The following is a 15,443-nucleotide window of genomic DNA, read 5'->3' as shown; positions in this document are numbered from 1 at the left end:
AATATGGCGATGCCTGTGATGGTTAGCTTTGACCCACCACTCAGACCTGATGTGCATGTCTCAGATGGAAATGTTTTTCTAAATTCTCCAATAACGTAGCATTCTTTTTTTTTTTTTAAGGTTCACTTATTTTTGAGAGAGAGAGAGAGACAGAGTGTGAGCTGGGGGAGGGAGAGAGAGAGACAGAGAGGGAGACGTAGACTCCCAAGCAGGCCCCATCCAGGCTCTGAGCTGTCGGCACAGAGTCCGACGAGGGGCCTGAACCCATGAACTGCGAGATCATGACCCGAGCCGAAGTCGTAAGCTTAACTGACTGAGCCACCCTGGTGCCCCAATAGTATAGCATTCTTAAAAACAGAAGTATGTCAGAAGATGCAGGTTAGCAAATATGCTAACGCAGAGTAACCAAACCTAGCAAATTAAAAGCTATAATGCAGCCCAAGCTTCTGCCCCTTGAAATGAGGAGTCCAGGCCGATTTGGGGGAGAAACCCCAGGAATCAGCCAGAAGAGGGGGTTTCAGTACAAGGCACCGAGAGATGTGTATATAATTCATCGTCATTTTAGGAAGCGATCTTTTGTGTGAAGATAAGATAATTGCATACTTCCGAAAAGCTAATTCAGAGAATTATAATAGAGCTCAACCTGTTGGTTCAGGGAGTACTGTGACCAAAAAATGGAATATAATCCAGGATAAAGTAAAAGCAAATTACCAAGGACAAACAAGCACAACCAAAAGAAAAAAGACAAAAACAGAAATCTCTAGGAAATGTATTAATGAATCAAAGCTCCCTGCTCCAAGGAAAGTATCATTCTCGGTGGCTGTTTTGTTTGGGAATGGAAAGAAGAGTGTCAAAAATAAATTGGGATTAGATCTACCTGTTGAGACAGTTGTCTCGAATGCTGGCTAGATTTGTTTGCCAACAGCCAAGGTGACAATGACAAGGCCTAAGAAAGTGGGTAAAACCATAACGGAAGGAAGCATGTGGATGCATGAAAGATACAAAGCTGGGGTTTATTTACTCCGGATGGAAGAATGAACGGAACAGCGTTCAGTTTTCTAAAGTAGCTGATTACTCTGTTACGACTGCGGAGTTTTATGTAAACACTACAGAACTGGCAACCAACCCTGTTCGCGACATCCTCCTCTCCTCGAGGTGAATGATGTGAACTTGAGGCATTTTATTACATACTTCACATAGATTGTTTTTTACATGCTCATACGTACTCACTATATTCCTATTTTATGAGTCGTTTTGCCACCAAGAGATGTCGGTATTCATCAAAGTTAAGCACAAGCAAAGAGGAGCAAATAGCCTTAGCATATTATCTCTTTCCTAGTAAGGCACAGGGATCAGACAGTATCGCTGTTTCTAGAACTTCCACATTGTCTGTACTTCTGCTGTCCTAGGTTGCTAACGGTCACGAATCCACTCAGATGTCCTCTCTTGGGGGAAGCAAGCGACTGCAATCCTAGGGTCACAGCCATCAATTTATGTTAAGGAAACTGAGGTCAGGCATCCATAAAAGTCTGGAGTAGCTGCTGTCGGTTATCCCTGTTCCAGGACTCAGGGGACTCATAAGGCAATGTGAACCCGTCCTGTCCTCAGAGAGAGGGCCACGGCAGGTCTGCCAGCTGCTGGTGGTGGTGTTCAAAACGGAGGTGACTCCTGGTAGGGTGGAAACCTTCCAGGATTGGGTGCAAGACCCCCCCCCCCCGGTGAGGTCCCACGTCTACATAACTGGCTATGCAAGCTGTGTGTCACATAACTGGCTATGCGATAGGTGTGGGCCTATCTGTAAAACACGGAGGTGACTCATTGATCCTGAAGGTCATTCCGACGTTCGAGAAATGCACTTTCAAACAGTTCTGGAAAAGAAGCTTTAGTGCCTTTAGGAAATGAATTCTGAAGAGTCGAGAGCCTGTACAGGTTCATAAAGATGCATTAGTATCGGTGGGTCCACTAAGCCAATTATGTGCTTTTTTGCCGTTGCTGGTAAGTTGGGGGAGAGGGAGGATCAGGAGGACCGGTTGCCAAGGAAACCACCTGAAAAGTCCATCACGGGATGGACTTGCCCTGTGGATACCGTGCGTGGTACACGGTCATCATCTCTCAGAGCAGCAGAGAGAGGGACGCATAGAGCCCAGACACCACGAGGGCAGGACCCGCTCATCCCTCACCGCCACCCTACTCTTCTTGAACAAAAGTAGCCAGAGGATGACTAGGTAGGCAGGAAAGAGCCACTTAGGGACGCCCCCAATGTCAGCCAAGAGGAGTCACAAGTTCCCCTAAAAATGGGGCGTCAGCAGCAGTACAAGGACAACAGGTGACTTCAGGGCCCTGGCACTCACGAAGAAAAAACAGCCAAGGAAGGAAAACCAGGGCTAGGTCAAATGGAGAAGCATGCCAGTGGCATAGCGGCAAGTGGAAGGATCACCCTATGTTCAACATTTTGTAACCAGACCTCTTTCCTCCAGGTTAGGGCCTTAGATCTGGGGATGTGGCTCCGTCTGATGTCTCGGCGCGAGACTGTGTGTGTGGAGAAACTCTGTGCCTGGGGGAACCTGTCTTTGCAGACGCTGTGCTGGCCTTAAGCAGCTGGGCGTCTAACTCCTGGGCTTCCCGGCGCTGGGAGGCCCCCGGACATTGTACGAATCAGACCACATCGGGAATCCCTTAAGATTCCGGGAGGAGGTTGATGGCGCTGACTTGTCACGCCTAGGGGGCCCCACAGGTGGAAGGAAGGGTTTGGGTGCCCTCCGACCCCTCCAGAGAAGACCCCGCTTTTGCAGACCACCCCTGCCCCCAGCCTGTGCTGGACTCTGCCCAGAGCGGTGAGATAGTCTAACCCCCGGCTTCCTTCGTTCCCGGGCCACCCTTTCCCCTGACTCCATCCAGTCTTGGGAAGTCAGGAATGAACAACTCGAACGGGTTTTTATCCACCTCCTGCGACTCTCTCAATCTCTGTGTAGGGCCACTCAGCTAAGGAGAAAAGAACTATTGGAATGTGAAATTTGTTTCCATCAGACTAATACTTAAATGTTTACATTTATTTACCTTCTGCTCTAAAACAATGTTTTCTCTAATTAGGCAAAGCTAAGGACTACAGTACATTATGTTTGTTTACAAGCTTGAAGAACAGAATATGGCTGGATGAAGCTTTTCCAGTGGCTACAGACACCGTGTGGGCGCCCCTGGAGGATGTGCCTGGCCAAGTTCAGCTGGCCCCACCCGCCAGGCCAATCCTGGGGTATCGTGGGGGTGCTTAAGAGGAATTGGGGGGGTGCCTGGGTGGCTCAGTCGGTTGAGCATCCAGCTTTGGCTCAGGTCATGATCTCCCGGTTTGTGAGTTCGAGCCCCGTGTCGGGCTCTGTGCTGACAGCTCAGAGCCTGGAGCCTGTTTCAGATTCTGTGTCTCCCTCTCTCTCTGCTCCTCTCCTGCTCATGCTCTGTCTCTCTCTCTCTCTCTCTAAAATAAATAAACAGTAAAAAAATAATAATAGTAATGAAGAGGAATTGGGAAACAGACAAGATATAACCTAGATCTGCAATATATATCTGTCTTTTCATATCGGAGAAACCAAGAATAACCAAGGTATAAAGTCTCGTAATTATTTGCAAAGTAAATGGGAGAGTTTTCGGCACGTTAACAACAGGGGCTCAGGGAAGGAGGAGGGGGAGTACAGGAGCGCCTGCTCATTGTCCTTTCCCTCCAAAAGCAGAGAAGTTGGAAGAACAAAACTGGTTTTGTAGGGCGCCTGGGGAGGTTAAATGTCCAACTCTCGATATTGGCTCAGGTCACAGTTTGTGGGTTCGAGCTCCACGTTGGGCTCTCAGCTGAGTACGGAGCCTGCTGGAGATTCTCTGCCTCCCCGACCCTCAAAAATAAATAAATAAACATTAAAAACCCCCACAAACACTGGTTTTGTGTACGCTGGGAAGAGGGCACGTTCGGACTGTTTTGTTAGGGTTATTTTGTGTTAGGGTTATAGTTATGGGGTTTTAAGCCCATAAGGACACCGATGAGCTACATTTTACAGATATCACAGGGTAAACATTTAATTGCAGCACTGACTCAGACACGGACAATAAACTCATGCCAGGCTATTCAAATAACTACTGTATATCAGTGATTTTATGATCTTTTTTTTTTTTTGTGGACATTTTACTACCTCTGGAAATCAGTATGCATCTTCCAACCTACGATATCATCGATTCGATGAAAGACAGTATTTATGAAGCATTTATTACTGAATAAGAAACTACATTAGATATGGAATATACATGACCCTTGTCCTCAAATAGTTTCCGATGAAGTTGCAAGACAGATCATGATAAAATTTCAAATAGATGCCAGAGACATGGTTCCCAGAGTGCACCAAGGTACCTGGGACAAGCCAGCAAATGTTTAAGCTTCCGAGGGGAATAAAGTGATACTCAACCTCTGTTGGACCTTACAACTACCAGCTCAAAGTGTTCCTACCAGTGGTTCGCAGTAGATTGTACTATCTTCTTCTTCTTCTTCTTTTTTATGATGCCATATCTTACAAAGCTGAGTTTTTGGTGGCTGCTGTGATTAAAGCAAGTGCCAGGGAAAAATCGATGTGGAACAGAAAATGAGAGTGGCAGTGTCTGACCTGATTCTAAGGTTTGAGAAGTTGTGCAGTGCCCAACAGGTGCACACGTCCTATTTGTAATTCATTGTGGCTATTTAAGAATGGGATACAAATATCCTTTTTTCTTCTTATTCATTGTCAATAGTTTTTCAAATAGCTCCTAGCTGTTAGGACATAAATACTTATTGTTTGGACCTAACCAGGTAATAAATGGAACTGATGGGTATTCCTTCTGGCCTAGGCGCCCTGAGAAAAAAATGTCTGAGACATTAAATTCTCTGTGAACTGAGAAAGTTTGGGAACTTCTCTGTTAGGGCCTATCACCAACAAGCTGAAACACGATTATGACTTGCGTAAGGTCACCCTGAAGCAAGGAAAACAAAAAAAGTTAAAGAAGTTATTTAAAATTTTGAGTTTGGCGGGGGGGCCTGGCTGGCTCAGTCGGTAGAGCATGTGACTCTTGATCTGGGGGTTCTAAGTTTGAGCTCCACACTGGGTGTGGAGATTACTTAAGAATAAAATCTAGGAGCACCTGGGTGGCTCAGTCGGTTAAGTGTCCAACTCTTGATTTCTGTTCAGGCCACGATCTCACATTTTGTGGGTTTGAGCCCCACGTTGGGCCCCACGCTGACAGCGCAGTATGGAGCCTGCTTGGGATCTCTCTCCCTCTTTCTCTTTGCCCCTTCGCCGCTTGCTGTCTCTCTGTCTCAAAAATAAATAAACATTAAAATCTTGGGGCACCTGGGTGGCTCCGAAGTCGGTTAAACAGCCAACTTCGGCTCAACTCGTGATCTCGTGGTTCATGGGTTCAAGGCTGGAGTTGGTCTCTGTGCTGACAGCTCAGAGCCTGGAGCCTGCTTTGGATTCGGTGTCTCTCTCTGTCTCCCCCCGGCTCGTGCTCTCTGTCTCTCTCTCAAAATAAATAAATCTAAAAAAAAAAAAGAAATCTAAAATAAAAAGTTGAGTTTATTTGGCCTTTAAATCTAAGTAATGCTTGCACATAGCATTATAAAGCAAGACGTAAAGAAATGCATAAAATGGAGAGCAACAGTCTCTCCCCAACTCTACCCCCAATCTCGCTTCCAGAGGCCATTCCATGTAACAGTTTAAAACAATTTTTTAACTTTATTTATTTTTGAGAGAGAGAGAGAGAGAGAGAGAGAGAGAGACAGTGTGAGCGGGGGAGGGACAGAGAGAGAGGGAGACACAGAAAGCAGGCTCCAGGATCTGAGCTGTCAGCACAGAGCCCGACGTGGGGCTCGAACTTCCGAACCTTGAGACTGTGACCTGAAGCGTAGTCGGACTCTTAACCGACGGAGCCACCCGGGCGCCCCATCATGCAACAGGTTTTAATTTCACTTCTGGTGGTCACCTCCAAAGCTCAAGTGTTTATAGTTCTACGTCACAATTTACTTCCACTTTTATTTTATTTTTTTTAAATTTTTTTTTCAACGTTTATTTATTTTTGGGACAGAGAGAGACAGAGCATGAACGGGGGAGGGGCAGAGAGAGAGGGAGACACAGAATCGGAAACAGGCTCCAGGCTCTGAGCCATCAGCCCAGAGCCTGACGCGGGGCTCGAACTCACGGACCGCGAGATCGTGACCTGGCTGAAGTCGGACGCTTAACCGACTGCGCCACCCAGGCGCCCCTACTTCCACTTTTAGACAGTCTCTGTCAATGCCTCAGAAGGATGAGCACTTGAGTCCCCATTCTCTTCTCTTTTCCAGCCATTGACAGCATACTTCCGTTTTTATTTCCTCTGCTGATGACCTTGGGAACTTTAAAGAACACACTGCAGTCTCTGACTCCCCCAACCCCAGGTGTTCCCTCTTGAGTCACGGTTATGTTGGACGAGGATGTGCGCCCTGACCTTTCCCTGGCCCCTCTGCTCCCTACCTCACGTCCCCATTTCTACCTCTGTCCTCCACGCTGCCGCTGCCTCCACTCGTCACCTTTCTGTTTGGTCCTGTAATCACAGTGAAGTCTTCCTTCTGTCTCCGGGCCGGTTTCGAAAACGAAATGCTCTTAAGCAGCATTTCTATGATCGCGACTTTGTGAATACTGTTCCCTTCAGAATCGCATGCGTGCTAGAGCCTCGCGCTTCCTTTCCTGGGGTCCAGCACCTACCTCGACAAGTGGATTCTCTTTGTTCCGAAAATGGGTTGTTCAAAATCACTCCAACATTTCACTTGGCTTCACATTTAGAGCACGTCTTTCTTTTGCAGCTTCCTCCCACCCCCAAGTTCCCAATCACTGTCGACTCTCCTTAAGTGCAGTCGCTGGGTTCTACAAAGCAGCCGGGAACTCTGGATTAGTGAATAGTGGAGCACTGATCCTAGGGGAAACGGGGTTAGGTGGCCGCGAGCCTCCGGTCACAACTTTTTCATCAACGAGTCAACACATCACCTCGTTTTATGTGCGTTTCCGTTTAAAGACACCTTACAGCATATGTATTGTTGATTCACCAACACCGCGCTCACGGGAAATGGCGCCGTGACTTAAGCCTGAGCGAACCTCATCGGACACATATGTTTTCTCCAGAAGGCACATTCCTTCACAGCCTTCTTGTGCTCAGGGACACTAGACAGCGCTTCAGGACGATGCTTGGGGGCCATTTGAAACAGTGGAATCGCCAATGGGAAGCACAAAAATGTGAAAACATGGCACTAGATAGACCATGGGAAGGGCACTAATTTCCAGCGTGACAGATGAAAGAGGAAACCAGGCCTTGTTAGAACTCGGCAGGGAAAGTGACCGATGGATGGGTGGCTCAAATGTTTTGCCGCCCTGTGCATGTCCTTGAGAGACTGAAATGCATTGATTTGGGGGTTCCAAATAAATTTTAGCAGGCAGGCAAATTCGCTGATATGGAACCCGTGAATAACGATGATCAATCAGTCAGTCGTACTTTCCTTCGTTCTTGTTGACAAAAGGGAAGTGTGGCTTTGCCACAGCCTAAAAATCACCGAGCTTCTTGGTCATTGGTCTTCGCAGGGGCCACTTTCTTCCCAGAGACTTTTATCCTGAAGCCCTTTGACCTCATGCTCCAGTTTGGAATGGTTCTTTTACCCAGAGGTCATCCTGGGAATGTCTTCCCTCATGCCTCATCCATGATCCAATCATCCCTCATCCAATGACCTCCTCTTTCTCGACTTTCTCCCTTATATTCTTGGTGTCAGCCTCCTGTAACTCTTCAGGGACAGTACAGAGAAGTAAACTCTGTTTTCTCACATAAATGAAACTGTCTTTACTGAATGATCTCTGGATTATCCTTGGGTAGGGTATAGTTTTTAGCATCCACATCATTTTGCTTCAATATTTTGAAGCCATTGATCCACTGGTGTTTTCATCCAGTGTTACAGGGAAGTTTGGTGCCCCCCAACTCCCAAGACTTTAGATTTTCTCTTTATGTTCTAATACCCCACAAAGATGTGTCTAGGTGTGAGTTCCCCCCGACCCCATTCACCCTGCTCCGCATTTGGCAATAAGCCTGTTCACTCAATCAGAAGACTCATCTCTTTAATAACTTCAGAAATTTTCTATTACGGATTTGATTATTTCCCCCCCATCTCTTTATTTCTCCCACGTGCCCCTTCTCTTACAAGGATGCTTGTGAACCAGGGGTTGGGTCTCCTGGGTTGCTCCTCTAACTCTCTTACCCCTTCCCTTCCATTTTCTCCCCCCGTCCTCTTAACATCTAATGTTGGCAATCATATTATTAATGTCCAGCAGCTCTTTCTTGTCTCTGATTATTCCTTTTTCATATCATCCTGTTCCTGTATGAAGGCACCATGTCTTCGAGTTTCTCTGAAATTACTTGGGGTGTGTTTATGTTATCATCTGTTCTTTCGACTATCTCACCCAGCTCATCATCCTATGTGTTCATTATCATCTTTCTCTTTCATGACGGCTTTTCTTAAATGTCTGCTGACCTTTGGTCAGGCCTTGATACTTAAGAATGATAGACAGATGGAAAAGCTTTCCTCAGCTCTCCTTTGGTAGGCATGGTTCCTGCTTGGGACCTCTGGGTGTGTGCATAGCACATGTCAGTCAACACCTCACCTGAGCGTGTCCAGTCAGGGACTGAGAGCCCCCGAAGGCCAGAACCAGACATTCTAGGAATCCTAGGAATCCTAGAAATTCTAGACCAGCCCCGAGTTGTTCAATTTCTTCAGAGGGGAAGCCTCAGACTGTTAGCTGGGGGAGAAATGGAAGATCACCGGAAGCTCAACTGGGAGAAGGGGAGGGAGAGAGGCCAATCCACTTGGCTTTTCCAGAAACAGACCCACAACGACTCCTCACTTCTCACCCTGCCCACCTTCAGTGGAGCTCCCTCTTGCATTTACCCTTATATTATTTTTTATTTGAGAGAGAGAGAGCAAGTGGGGGAGGAGGGGCAGAGGGAGAGAGAGAATCTCAAGCAGACTCCATGCTCAGCGTGGTGTGGGGTGCAATCCCACAACTCTGAGATCATGACCTGAGTTGAAATCAAGAGTCGGACCCTCAATTGTCTGAGCCACCCAGGTGCCCCTTGCATTTTACTCTTCTTACTTGTGGCTTCCCCTGTGACATTGTCTGCATAGTCCCAGGTACTTCCAGTCTTCCAGAAATCTGTTGAAATCTCCCACTTGCTAATGAGCAACGCCACCCCCTTGCCCTTTTGTTGTTAAGTGTTTATTTTCTTTGCAATTCTTTACCAGTATTTCTGTGGGCTCCAAGAGAAGGAAGCCCATATACTCCGTCCATCATGTGGAACTGGAAACGGAAAGTGTCATTTTAATTTAACATCTTCACAAACATCATTTGGGAATTAGCCTCGAAATGAGTATTCTGGTAAGGAGAAAAAGTTCAACTGTGTTATAATTGAGTAATAATGTCGTATTGAAAAATTTAGATCACTTTCACCACCAGGTGAGTCATTGGTCTTGAGATAATTGAAGAATATAAAATTTCATACCAAGAGATTATATAAGACCCATTAATATAACAGGATCAAATTCAGTGAGTCTGTATTTGCCCGATTGTAGCATATGGGATTCCTATAAATAATATTTATAATTATACTGTAATCCCAGAAGAGAGGAGAGGAAAGAAAAGAAAAATCCCAAGCATCTGTCCTTATTGAATGAATTGCTTTTGGTGGGAAACAGCAAACTGTACTCAACACACTGACTGCCTCTGTAAAGGACAAAATGGTCTGCTTTCTTCAGACCACTGTTTTCTTTTAATTTAAATAAGTCCTTTCTTAAGCATACAGAGCTGATAAAGAACATTTTTTTTTTAATTTTTTTTTTCAACGTTTATTTATTTTTGGGACAGAGAGAGACAGAGCATGAACGGGGGAGGAGCAGAGAGAGAGGGAGACACAGAATCGGAAACAGGCTCCAGGCTCTGAGCCATCAGCCCAGAGCCTGACGCGGGGCTCGAACTCCCGGACCGCGAGATCGTGACCTGGCCGAAGTCGGACGCTTAACTGACTGCGCCACCCAGGTGCCCCGAACATTTTTTTTTTTTTTTTTATGCCTCAAGCAACTTCTGGAAATTTTTATTATATGTCAACTGATGGGGACTATGACAAACCCTAGCCAATCAGCAAGAAGGTCCACTGGAAGCCGCCAGCAGTCTTGATTTAAGTGACCATTTTCCTGCCATCCAGCTTCTGCAAATGCTCACAGGGTGGGCTTGGGTCTCACGCCTGCCTGCGTGCTCCTGGTGGGTGGCGAAATCAGAGGCAGATCCGGGCGCCAGCTGCCTCTTCTTTAGTGAGGAGGGACCCCCAGGGGCCGGTGGCAGGGGAGAGGGGAGCCCGAGCCCCGGAAATCAACAAGACTTGGGGTCTCGCTCTTTTTGTTTATGACTCTATCCCTGCACTAGCACAAGCCTTGGCTCCTAGAAGATTCTCCGTAAGTTTCTGCAGAATACATGAACGAAAGAGCGAATTCCTGTGAAAAAGTATACAAATCAAAAGGCTTTCATATATACGTTACTTGAAAACTGGAAATAAGAGGTCTTGTAGCTTTTCAGTGATGGAAATGAATTTTTTTTAACTTCAAATACGGTTTTAAAATTGCTGAAATGTATTCTTTTTTAGGCCCCATGACATTTCTCTAATCTGTAGTATCGTGTGTCAGAATATTTCATATTGTAAATAATTATGAAAAATAAAGTAGACACCACAATGAAGCATCTTCACTCTGTCAGTTCCAAACCATCCTTTGGGAGAATGAAATGAGATGGAATAAAACTGGGCAGGACATAAGGGAATTCAATACCAATGTATTAATTATATGTAGAAATATATTTTTAAAGGGCGTTAAAAAAACCTCTTAGCCTCCCACCTAATAGAATTCTAATATATTTTGGTGTGTTACCCTAAGGACTGTATTAAAATAATAATAGTTTGTTAGTATTATTTTGTGGCTGTGAAAACCATTTTCGGTAATCCCAGCTAAATCACTTGCTCTATTACACTTGCATTTATGAAGTCCAAGGGCAAATATATTATTGCACAAGTTAATACTTTCCAAACCGTTTTCTTCCAAGGCCACCTTTAAGTGAATGAGCATAGTCAATAATTTTATCGTCATATATGTTAAAGCACATTAACAATTTATAATGTAAAGAGCTATAGCAAATGCAATTTCATCAAAATGACACACGGATCAAATTAACTAAATTAACCAACCATGAACGTTAGAACCAAGCATTAGCCCAATTTATTTAAATTATACTATTGGGTTACAAATCATTCCTTTTTTTAAAAAAGTCTTTCAGGCCATGTCCTGGAATAATCTAGGGGGAAGCTCAACCACCCGTGTGTTCTTTATAAGCCACAGTCGGAGTGGGTGTGCCCACATCCTTCTAGAAGGGATGGGGAGAGGAGGGCAGAGTAAGGGCTGGGGATGGGGGGGGATAGATATGGCATGGATTTACTGTATAAGCTGTTACTGCAGTACTCGGTGACTTTTTTTTTAATTAAAAATTTTTTTAATTTATTTTTGACAGAGAGAGAGAGAGAGAGGGACAGAGCACAAGCCAGGAAGGGGCAGAGAGAGAGAGAGAGAGAGAGAGAGAGAGAGAATCTGAAGCAGGCTCCAGATTCTTGGATGTGGGACCATGAGATCCCTCGAACTCACGGACCATGAGATCAAGACCTGAGCCAAAGTCTGTCACTTAACCGACTGAGCCACCCAGGTGCCCCAGTACTTGGTGACTTTTAACAGGTTTTGCTGCCTTTGTTGAACGTGAGCTCAAGTTTTTGTTTTTGTTTTTTAAAGACAAAGGGACCAAGTTGTTGATATATATTTGGTTTCTTCATTATTGGCCTTCTGCTATTCTCTAATATAATATAAATATATTTGGCCACTTATGGTACTAGTCGGATGAGAAATGAATATAAGCAAATGGATAAAAATCAGTTTTGTTCTTGTTGGATCTTAGTAATGCACCCCAGAAGAAAACGTCTTCCTGAATCTATTCAGTCATGGAGAACAAAATAAAAACCAAAACCCTTCGCTGCGTCCAGCTGGGTCTCTTTTGCTCTTGACCGCTGACAAACAGGACCAGGGGGCAAGCTATCGTGTCTCCATAAAATCCCATAGTTTCAAATTAGTCGTGAGGGTGACTGTTAGAGACAGTAGTCCCCTGAGCAGGGAACTGACTTTGTCTAAGCCAAGAGCTTCTCAGGTGAGGGGTGAGGGGACGAGGGAGTTCCCTCAGGGACTGGGAGTGAGCAAACCAGTACAGACAGCAGGTAGGCTGTGGCCCCTGGTGCCGCCTCATCTGCCAGAGGCTTCCGGAGACACCCACCGCTGGGCACATAGGTGGGGCCGGTTGTGGGCTCTTGGGGCAGAGGTAGCTGCCCCGGAACCCCTCTTCCTCCATCCCTCCCCTGCCCGTTCCTCCCTCCTCTGTTTTCCTCACTGTCCGTCCTAAGGTGGTGGCTGCAATGTGGCCACAAGTGGCAGGGGTCGGGGGCTCCAGGTGTAGTGCGGTGTCGTCCCCAGACAGAAGGTATGGCGGACCCCAGCAGGTGTGTGTGTCGGGGGGCAGGGGTTCCAGTGTTGGACTCACCACCTGTGGCCCTTAGCCAAACCCGCTGATTTTTTAACAACCTCCCACCCCCAGCTCCGCCAACTTTGCTCGAAACAAACAAAAAAGAACAACCTTTCAGGAGATCCAATATTTAGAGCAGATGGAGAGAAGGGCATCTGTCCTGGCTGGAGTGGGGAGGTGCCTGAGAACCTTCATGGCTGGGTCCCCACATTTTCTGGTTTGGGGCTCTGACAAACGACAGCCATTACACCTGCTAACTTGTGAGTTCCCTTCCAACCTGAAAGAGGCTTCTGTTCTACGAAGATGCTCAAAATGTCACTCTGTCTGACCCCCCTCTATGAAATCTACAGACCTGGAAAAACCCGGCAGAATTAAGTCACATCCAGGTGATCTTTCCTTTGAAGTGACTATTTCATCACCCACGATAACCACAGAATAGAACAACAGGGCCTGAAAATTCTACCTTGTTTTTTTCCCAAGACTGCCTCTTCTCCACTCCGAGGCAATAACCTATAGAGTTTCCTGAAGCGCGACTCCAGTGTTGGACAGCGCTGTGCTGAAATTCACGAAGATCCGTCAATTTGCAAATCTAGTACTCTGATGGGGGACCCGGTGAACTATCATTGGACCTAAAAGTTTATGTTGTAAATTATAAAAGCTATCGGAACTTACTTTTTCATATTCTACCACCACTGTTTAATTTTAACGGCTTTATTGAGCAGTGAAGGGAGCACAGAGTACAAGTTGGCATAATATATGTCATTATTAGTGCCAGGCCTAGTAAACACAGGGCCCGGGTTTTCCAGGATCGGTTTGATTTTACTTTGTGATATTTTTGGCCTGTCGTTATGGAAACGCCCCATATTTAAGCATCCAAACTATATCATCAAGACCGCCTCTTATATCCAGAAACAACCCCCAAATCTCTGATCAGATTGTGTGTTGCGATTTAGGGTTAAACAATATGGTCGCCGCCGCAAATTCTGGAGTCCCGGGATCAGCTGAAGTAAACGTGCCCGGACCGAGGCCGGTGGTCCGGTGCATATTTCCACACACACTTCTGTCAAAGCGCGAGAATTCCGACTTGAATTACTTACTCCATTCCACGTCCAAATTGGCAACGCCAGTCAAATAAATCGGGCCAAGGATGATGGATGGGGAGATGGATAAATGAACAGTAAGGGCTTCAGAGAAACCACCAAATTCATCTTATTTAATACGTGGCGACAAGACAGTTTAAAGTATAGGGTGATGTGGCTCCATCGGATCGTCTTTATCTTTCACCTGACATAGGCAGGTAACACAATGATGCAAATAACAAGTTTTAGAGTAAGAATCTGCATAGTGAGAAGCAACCCCCTTGCTCTCCCGTCACGGAGGTAAGGATGTGGGGCTGTGGCGCGAGGCTGCCTGGGCTGGGGTCCCAAGTCTGCCTCCGCCCAGGCGTGGGCATGTCCTCAACCTCTCTTTTCTTTTCTGTAATTTGGGTATAACAATGGTATCTACCTAAAGTGCTGTTGTAAGAATGAAATGAGTTAATGCACATCAAATGTCTGGAACAGTGCCTGGCAGGCAGGAAGGCATTCAATAAACATTAGCAATTGTGACTTATTTCCATGGAAGCAACAGTTTCGGAGAACGATTTTCCTGGGATGCAGGCTGGCACTTCCCCTCTGTTTCAAAAGCAACTATTGCAATATTATAGCGTTTGATGTTCTGTGTCTACCACGAGGCTTGAACTCGGCAACGTCTATTTCCCTTACTGATCTTAGGGGCGGTAATGAAATGTCAGCTCTGGGGAAGCTCCCAGAGCTACCTAATCTACTGAGAACCTTGTGACAGTGACCTTTTATTTTTCCCAAGGCGGGGCACTTTGGGGCCCCTCCTAGTCTTATCCCGTATCCCCCCCAAATCCCATCTGCCGGGGAATTCACAATCATCATGAGGTTAGAATCGTAGGATTTCACAAAATCATGATCTAAGACTGAAAGGGACTTGAGCCATCAACTATTTTTAGGGCCACGTCCTAATTTCAGCCACCGTAAAAGGTGTGGCATGGGAGGAGCTCATGAAACAGCTTGTCCATGACCCCATGGTCTGTGTGAAACCAGACCGAGGACCAGCCCCCTAACCCCCACTTCTGGAACCCTGGTCTGGGGCTGTTTTTCCTACATTGTTACCCTTTGCATAGTGTTATGTACACATTTGACCTTAAATGAGTGTTTGAAGGAAACTAGCCTTAAGTATTTGTTTCAAAAGTATTTAGAGGGTGCCTTTTGTGATTTTTCTGGTGGTGGTGGGGAACGAAGTAGCCTTTCAAACACTTATCTTTCCCTCCAACTTAATTCCCAAAATATATCCCAGTGTGCATCCAGGAGAAAACAAACCCTCCATCCTGAAGTTTTCACTACCTTTTTTTTTTTTTTTAAACGTTTATTTATTTTTGAGACAGAGAGAGACAGAGCATGAACGGGGGAGGGTCAGAGAGAGGGAGACACAGAATCGGAAACAGGCTCCTGGCTCTGAGCTGTCAGCCCAGAGCCCGACGCGGGGCTTGAACTCACGGACCGCGAGATCATGACCTGAGCCGAAGTCGGCTGCTCAACCGACTGAGCCACCCAGGCGCCCCTACCTTTTTAAAATACTACCTGCCAGAGCGCCTGGGTGGCTCAGTCAGTTGAGTGTCAGATTTCAGCTCAGGTCATGATCTCAAGGTTCATGGGTTCGAGCCCTGCGTCAGGCTCTGTGCTGACAGCTCAGAGCCTGGAG

At 46.1% G+C, this 15,443-nt stretch overlaps 1 protein-coding gene across 1 annotated transcript in view; it reads right to left on the bottom strand.

Moving 5' to 3' along the window:
* The window catches only part of MACROH2A2 (macroH2A.2 histone), a 59,468-nt gene that overhangs the window by 38,179 nt on the left and 5,846 nt on the right, over positions 1-15,443 (bottom strand). The gene's annotated exons all lie outside the window — the stretch shown is intronic.

This window comes from Herpailurus yagouaroundi, unplaced genomic scaffold (genome assembly GCF_014898765.1).
Source record: "Herpailurus yagouaroundi ecotype Mexico unplaced genomic scaffold, PumYag 163, whole genome shotgun sequence".
Lineage (NCBI taxonomy): Eukaryota > Metazoa > Chordata > Mammalia > Carnivora > Felidae > Herpailurus > Herpailurus yagouaroundi.
Note: the sequence above shows the minus strand (reverse complement) of the source record. Positions and strands in the feature narration are given on the sequence as shown.